The sequence below is a fragment of the Solanum pennellii genome, chromosome 2 (assembly GCF_001406875.1).
Source record: "Solanum pennellii chromosome 2, SPENNV200".
Lineage (NCBI taxonomy): Eukaryota > Viridiplantae > Streptophyta > Magnoliopsida > Solanales > Solanaceae > Solanum > Solanum pennellii.
Genome location: NC_028638.1, coordinates 16,242,428 through 16,251,502, shown reverse-complemented (window position 1 = coordinate 16,251,502; position 9,075 = coordinate 16,242,428).

Genomic DNA, 9,075 nt, shown 5'->3' with positions numbered 1-9,075 from the left:
ATGTTTCATGGACAAGTTAGTGAGTCAATTCAGTCTTATTATTACGATCTGTTAAATTTTACTATTGTTTATATTCAGAGTTATTTTTCAGGCTTCTTTCATAAAGTAGAATAGAGATGTAAGATTGTTGAAATGATTTTGTACATACCCCCTCAGGACCCCTACTTGAGAAAACTCAACTTCCTAGAGTTATTAGAACCATCAGAATCGCATTCAAAGGTTGTTCACTTGATGTTTTGATCGGAGTCAACTTTTCAATCTTAAGAAGCTCTAAAATAGCAAATTTACATATAAAAACCAAATGATTGACCATGTGACCAAACTATGTGACTCAATAAGTCATAATGACTTGAAATCGATACAAGAAACTCTAAACTCCAAAAAAGAATTGGAAACCAAAGGAAATGATCTGGAGGGTCATGAAATTATTGGATGATTCTTATTAGCTATCTCTCCATGTTTCCCCCGAGTTAGTGGACTCGAGATATGTGAATTAGTTTAATGTTTCATTTCATATATTTTATGATAGATAGTTCTTTCTCAATTGATTTATTATATTTACTGAATACACGTGTTATGGTACTATTGTTGCACCATTTGATGTAGATCTTAGCACTAGTGGATTCAATTGATTATATTATCTAGAATATTCGGTGATTTTATTGACATTCAGAGTGATGCCTGGCTTCTTGTAATAATATATTTTTCTTATATTTTACTATTTCAAATAGTTTTGTACCTTTGATATGGATGTACTAAATCTTTATAGTCTGTATAGATGACACTAGTTGCAGGGTATTTTATTATTTTACGCTTTTATTGATACTCCATAAAATTTGACTTCAAGGCTTTCCTTACACTATTTCTGTTACTTTCACATATTAATTTTGATATTTGGTTGGAGTAATGGATTGACTTACCTACATGCGGTTCAGTATTTATAATTTTTAATTTAGGTCATGAAAATTTTCCATTTTTAGTACTCCCATCATACAAAATCATGGAGTTTAACTGAACACAAAGTTTAAAAAAAAATTAAAATTTTGATCTATTTTGTATAAATCATCTCATTTGAAATAAAATAAAAATTTTAAAATTTTAACTTATTATTCAATACATGAACATGTCATTTTTTTTAGAATGATAAAATAAGAGCGTCAAATAAATTGAGATAAAGAGTTACTACTACATAGACGAGTCTAGAAGCATCACATCTTCATCAAAATGTCAGCTTTTAGCCTAGGATATTTATGAAATTTCTATGAGTTCGGAGTTAAAAGGGTAAATTAAGTGTAAATCACTGCCTTTACAGCGATTTGATTTTTTTTAAAAAAAACTAATTAAAAATCGATGCCAATGATTTTTAAAAAATTTTAAAAAAAATTATTCAGTTTTTTAAAAAAATAAAGGAAAAAATTTTTTAATGCAAGTCGCTGCAGAAGCAGCGACTTATTAAAAAAATATATTTTTTTTATTTTGAAAATCGCTCCATTTGGAGTGATTTGTTTAATTCTTTTTATTATTTTTTTTTTTAAAAAAAAGCAAATTTAAGAATCGCTGCTATTGCAGCGATTTTGCTTTTTCTGACGACCAAAATCGCTACATCGTGAGCGATTTTACTGTTTTTCTTGAGGCATTTCTCAAAAAATTTCGGTGGTAATTTTCTAAATTTTATCTCTATGAGCTCCAAAACAGTTTGTAACTACTGATTTATGCTTGGTTAATCATACATCATTTTTATATACGAGGCTAAGAAATGGAGTTCAAATTTCTTCTTCAATACCTCACGATTTTAGCCCAAACAAAAATCAAACCATAATGAACTAATACGGATAAATTTAAAATTTTACCTTCCAATTTCATTGTTACTAAATTCATTTTTCACTTTTTCATTTTTTTTTTAAAATTTATTTGTGCATTTTCATTTTAGGTTTGATTTCAAACTGAAAGTTTAATATGGTTTAGAGATATTGCATCATTTTTTCTTATTATACTCTAAAGAAATCATTATGATTCTGAGAAAGCAAATCTCTATCTGAAAGCATTTTTCTTATAAATTTTAATTTCTAAATTCGATAAATAGAATCTTTACGTAATTTTTTAGTGAAATATTAAATTATTATTTTAGGTTAAGTTTACAATTTACGAGAAAAATAATTAAAAATGAATGTACGGCTATCCATCGCGTGTGCTACACAACTTTGACATAGAACTGGTTATGAATTTTTAGGAAGATAATTATTTCATATTTAAATAATTTAGGGGGTAGTAGCAGTTTTGTAGAGAAAAAGTGTGTAGTTGAGAATTAGCTAATAGGTTGAGGGGGCATTTGATTATTTTCTCAATTAAATATATAGTGGAGTAAGATTTCTTTATGGATTGAAACAATCTTTTAGGGAGGACTATTTATGTCACTAATAACCATTATTTCTAAGTATTGACAACAATTTATTAAGGTTGTATGATTTTTTTTTAATGATAATACTACTTAGAAGATGTACTAAATAAATTTGTACATAATAATTAAAAACTAACATGTATATACATGAATACATGAACAATCCAAAAGACCAAACTTCTATCATAAAAAGCACCTGAAACCACAATTCAAAATAGAATTATAAACTCAACTCTGTCCACAAAATTAAATATATGTATGGCTGAGTTATAACTATATAATCAATAGTATACTCTTTAGTAATTACTTAAAAACTGTTTCCATCTCCTTATATATACTAGTTTTCGAACACGTGTGTTGCACGTGTATATCGTGCTAATTAGTATAAATACTTCTAATATATAAGCGTACGATGTGTAAAATTCAAGCTTGACTCAATAAACGGTGATTATGACACATCATACAAAAAAATTATTATCAAGTGATTTCAAATGTAATACTATAACGACTTCAAATATACAATTCTTAAAATATATCAATTATTCAATTTGTTAAGAGTACTTTTTTTTAATGCGTCACAACACATAATTTAAATGTTAGCACTATAGTTACAAAATATTTAATGCCTTAAAGTTTTCGTCTTCTTTTAAAGGAATAGTAATCTCCACTTTTTTTTTAAATATAAGTTTGTTTATACCATAAGGTAAAAGAGATGTTTAAGAAATTTATGATTGGCCAGTGTATGCATGTATAGTGGCAAAATCAATCTCTCTAATAAGATGGCTATTGATGAAATGTGTACCAACTTGAAAACCAGGATTAACTTGCTTCTTTTCAGGCATTGAATCACCATAAAATCCTTCCATTCCTATCTCTAATAAGTGTTTTTTGTCCAGTGATTTCACATGACTTGCCATCTCCTGAACCCATCCCTGCAAAAATCACATCTCTATCATATAATATTATTTAAAAAAATTACAATTAAGAAGATAACATATGATAGATTTGTGTCTATTTTTACTCACTTAACTGTTTTCCCAGAATAATTAGCATTGCAGGAGGCTCATTGATAAGTTAATAAAAGTATTACTCCCTCTAAATAAGTTCAGATTCCATTATAATTAGACATCAATTCAAGATTTTATAAAGCAAAAGTAGTATCATTTAAAAAAAAACAATGAAATTACCTACTCCACATTATTGAAGTTCAGTTTCTACTGCTCATACAATTAGAAATATAGTGATAATAGAGTTGAAATATATAAGAAATATTGGGAGAGGTGAAAAGACTTATAACTGATTTGAATATAATATTTAATGTAAAATTATGTTTTTTTGGATTCTTAAATATAATACACAAATAAAAGAAAATGAAAAGGTTTTTACCTAATGACATTATACCATTGTTTAATGAGGAATTATATCTTCTTTGGTTTATTAATGTTGCTCAAGAGAATAGGAACAAATTTTGATGAGTGGTGCGATTATCTAATATGTTATTGTTTAATTATCTAATTATTAATTAAATATAATGGGAAAAAGTAAATTTGAAAAGAAATCAATTGTGATCTTTCAACTTTTGAGATATTACTCACAGACTTTTGAATTTCTTATTATATAAAATGAAAAGAATTAGTGAAAAAGGATAAATAAATTTTGAAAAACCAGTTTTCTTTCTTTTACCTTAAAAATGGTAATACAATCATTTAATTTTACAAGGGCATTTTGGTATTTCAACTTTTCATTTGTAATGTTTCCACTTATAATATTATATATATATATATATATATATATATATATATATATACACACACACACACACACACACTAGTTTCACGGCATGTGCGTTGCACGTGTATATTGTATCGTAATATGAAATATTTTGTAATACAGAGCTAATATTACTTTATTAATTTTTTTAGTAAATAACTAAAATTGAAAGAATAGAGGAATAGTGTTTTTAAATGATTAATTCAACTTGTTATATAGCAGCATGTTTTTCGAGATCAAAATGACAAGATATCAGTGAAACAATTTAAAATATTTTTAAGAAAAAAAAGAAAATTTCGAATTTCTGATCTAAAACAAGTCATAGATATTTATTTTGTATAAATCATCTCATTAGGAATAAAGTGAAAATTTTAAAGTTTTAACTTATTATTCATTACATAAACATGTCAATTTTTTTAAGAATGACAAAATAAGAGCGTCAAATAAATTGGAACAAAGAGTTACTACTACATAAACGAGTCTAGAAGCATGCATATCTTGATCAACGTGCCTACTTCTAGCCTAGGGTATTTATGAAATTTCTATACTTCATTTGTTTTAATTTGTTAATCATATTTTTCTAGTATTTAATATATTTGTTGCGTAAAAAATAAATCATGATACTTGATAAATTCACACAAACAGACAGACACGCATGCACGCACGCAAGCATACATGCACACACGCGTGCTCTCGAACACAAATTCGAAAAGAACGAGCAATATAAATTATTGAAAATTAAATAAAAATACATATTTTTGCATCTTCAGGCTATACCCATTTTCTGATATCACAAAATTTCTATACCCATTTCATGATTTATTTAGGCATTTCTCAAAATTCTTCGGTGATGGTTTTCTAAATTTTATCTATATGAGCTCCAAATCAGTTTGTAACTACTAATTTATGCTTGGTTAATAATCGGGAAAATTTCATATATGGCAAACTTTAATTGATTAAATAACATTATATGGGTATAGTTTACCTAATTACATTCTATGGGTATAGTTTAGTTATTTTAGGTATCTTTAATTTTGTATATAAGGTTTCTTTTGTTTTTTATTTATACAATGTTATTTTAAAAAGTGGTTTGTAACTGAAGCGTTAAATATGCTAACAATAAATTTAGATAATGCCATAATTTAAGGTAAACGTCCCTAATTTAAGGTAAACGTTCAAATTCATTTTTTTTTCAAAAAAAAAAAAAAAGAAGTACACAGCAATTGAAACACAAGATAAACTTGTTTTTGCTGTTTATGAAACGGCAGTTCATCAATTTTTTTTATTTTTCTTTATAATCGAATACAGGTAATCGTTCATTCGATGAAAATTCATGTTTATTATTGCAATAATTGTATAATGTTCTATTGGATTTACAAAATTTGATGTAGATGCGTTCGTTATTGTGGTGATAATTGTATATAGCCATATCGTAAGTGTTTTTCTTTTGAAAACTGATTTAAAAAATATATAAATTTTTTACGAAGAAATTTCGTAGGATACAATTATATACTTTTTGTTGATGTAGTATTTGTATATTATAAAGAAGATCAGTGTAATCGAATACAGGTAATCGTTGGTGATAATTGTATATAGCCATAACGTAAGTGTTTTGCTTTTGAGAACTGATTTCAAAAATATAAAAAAATTTAGAGAAGAAAATTCATATGATACAATTATATACTTTTTTTGATGTAGTATTTGTATATTAAAAAAAAGATCAGTGTAAAATCAATCAATTTTGAAAGCAGTATCTAACTAAATATAATTACTTTTTGTATATGTATACAAAAACAGTCAATTTTGAAAGCAGTCATGGACAGATCAATTTTTGTATATGTATACAAACTTACCTTTTTTGTATATTAATACATGTACATGAATATGGTAGTTAAACATGACAATATATACAACTGTCTAAATGACTTTGTATATACTACAATAATATATAAACTTAATATATACTAACTTCAATAATTTGTATATAACTACTAAAATATACAAATTATAATCATATATGAAATTTTCCCATCTGTACAACTAAATCCAATTACTTTTTATATATGTATACAAAAACAAAAATAATAAGGAGCCTTTAATATACAATCCGCTACTAACACTATTAAAACTTAGTATATTATTCATTATACATAACTTAAAGTATGTATAAAGTAATCAAATCCACAGACACATACAATAACTAAAGGAATATACAACTATATAACCAAAACACGTGTGTACTAAACATCCAATATACTATATAGAATTACGTGAATACAAAATTTACTTAAACAAATAATTTTTTGTATATTGACACCTACATAACAAAAAAATTGTATCTAAAATTGTGTTTTAAGCCACTACTTCATGATTATGATGTTCTTCAGATCCGTCAATTTCAGATGCATTTTCCTATGAATCAATGTTTATTGCTTTCCTCTTTCTTCCTCCTTGTACAATTTTAATGCCTCTAGCTTTGGCATTGTTAAGAACTTCTTGAACTGCCGTAAGGTCATATTTTTTCTTAGATCTCAATTCTTCCATTGTTTGTTCATGTTGAACTTGTTTGGATTTTACCATAGACCCAACATCAACCCCAAAATCTTGAGTTGAACCCATTGAAAACGAGGGTAAATTGTCAACAAAATTGACATGCAATGAAATACCTCTGATAATCCTCGTAGATGAAGATGATTCATTCATTCTGATTTTGAAAAATTTATGATCTAATAAGAACAAACAATCAATTATTTCACCAAAGAAATATGAAAAAACATAAGAAACATAATACATATACAATTGTTGAATAAGGAAAAAAAAATGAAAAACGACTAAAATGTAGGATTACCTGCGAAAGTTGAATTCAATTTCGGGAGGGAGGACTTGAATTTTTGACAATTTGAAATTCAAAATCGGATAGAAGTATTAATTGTAGGAGAAAAAGGTGGAATATGAATAGGAAAGATAATATTGTTTTGTGTAAAATTATATACAAAATTAAAAAAAAAGGTTTTTATACTATTGATTTAGGAATAGGTGGTGGACCCCATTAATTATAGCAAAAAAATTAAACTATAATTATAAAAAGTAAATAAATTAAACTATACCCTTATTATATAATTACCTAGGAATTTTGCCATCCCATGTAATTTTCCCTTAATCATACATCATTTTCATATACGAGGCTCAAAAATGTAGTTCAAATTTCTTCTTCAATCCCTCACGATTTTAGTCCAAACAAAAATCAAACCATAATGAACCAATATGGATGAATTTAAAATTTCACCTTCCAATTTCATTGTTACTAAATTCTTTTTTCACTCTTGCATTTTTTTTAGATTTATTTGGGCATTTTTATTTTAGGTTTGATTTCAAACTGAAAGTTTAATATGGTTTAGCTAGAGATTTTGCGTCATTTTTTCTTATTATTTTCTAAAGAAATTATTATGATTTTGATAAAACAAGTCTCTATTTGAAAGCATTTTTCTTATAAATTTTAATTTCTAGATTCGATAAAATAGTATCTTTACGTAATCTTTTTGTGAAATATTAAATTATTATTTTTGGTTAGGTTTACAATTTACGAGAAAAAAAGAATTAAAAAATGAATATACGGTTGTCCATCGCGTGTGATACACAACTTTGACGTAGAACTGGTTATGAATTTTTAGGAAGATGATTATTTCTTATTTAGATCGTTTAGGGGGTGGTAGGAGTTTCATAGAAAATAAGTGTATAGTTGAGAATTAGCTAATAGGTTGAGGGGGTATTTGGTTCTTTTCTCTATAAATAATTAAATACAGAGTGGAGTAAGATTTCTTTATGTAGGGATTGAAATAGATTTTTTGGGAGGACTATTTATGTCACTAATGACCATTATTTCTTAGTATTGACAACAATCTTTTTGAGGTTGCATGTGTTTTTTTTAATAATAATATTACCGTAAAAGATGTACTAAATAAATTTGTGCATAATAATTAAAAACTAACATGTATATACACAGGGGTGGCTCGACAGTGTCAAAAGAAAGACATGTGCCTTAGGCCCCCAAATTTAAGGGGCCTCATTTTTAATAATAATAAGTTATAAGTTATTATTATTTTTTATAAATATTGATTACTATTGGGATAATGCACAAGTACCCACTCAACCTAGCGCGAAATCTCAAAGACACACTTATACTATACTAAGATCCAATTACCCCCTTGAACTTATTTTATTAATAATTTTCTACCCCTTTTCGGCCTACAGAGTCTTGTGGGCTCAAGCTGGTAGACTTTTTTTTCAAGCTAGTGCCACGTAGGCCGGAAAGGGGAAGAAAATTACTTATAAAATAAGTTTGGGGGTAATAGGACCTTAGTATAGTATAAGTATATATGTCTCTCGGATTTCAGGCATAGGTTGAGGGGGTACTTGTGCATTTTCCCAATACTATTTGTAGAGAAAGTAAACTTTTCATGAAAAATAAAGGAAATATTAGAAGAAATTTGACATAGTTGGTGTACAATATCTCATAAAAAATAATTTAAAATATGAATGATTGTATTATCAATTGAAACTAGAAGAAATCAATTATATAAAGGTTATTCAAGTTTTAAATGCCCCGTTTGATTTTTGCTTTAGGCCACTAAAATGCTTGAGCCGCTCCTGTATATATATGGATAAATGAGCAATCCAAAAGACCAGACTATTAGATCTATCAATAAAAAGCACCTAAAATCACAATCCAAAATAGAATTATAAACTCAACTCTATTCACAAAATCGAATATACGTATGGCTGTGTTACAGCTATATAATCAACAGTATACCCTTTAGTAATTACTTAAAAATTGTCTCATCTCCTTATAAAAGAGAAAGATATTATATATATATATATATATATATATATATATATATATATATATA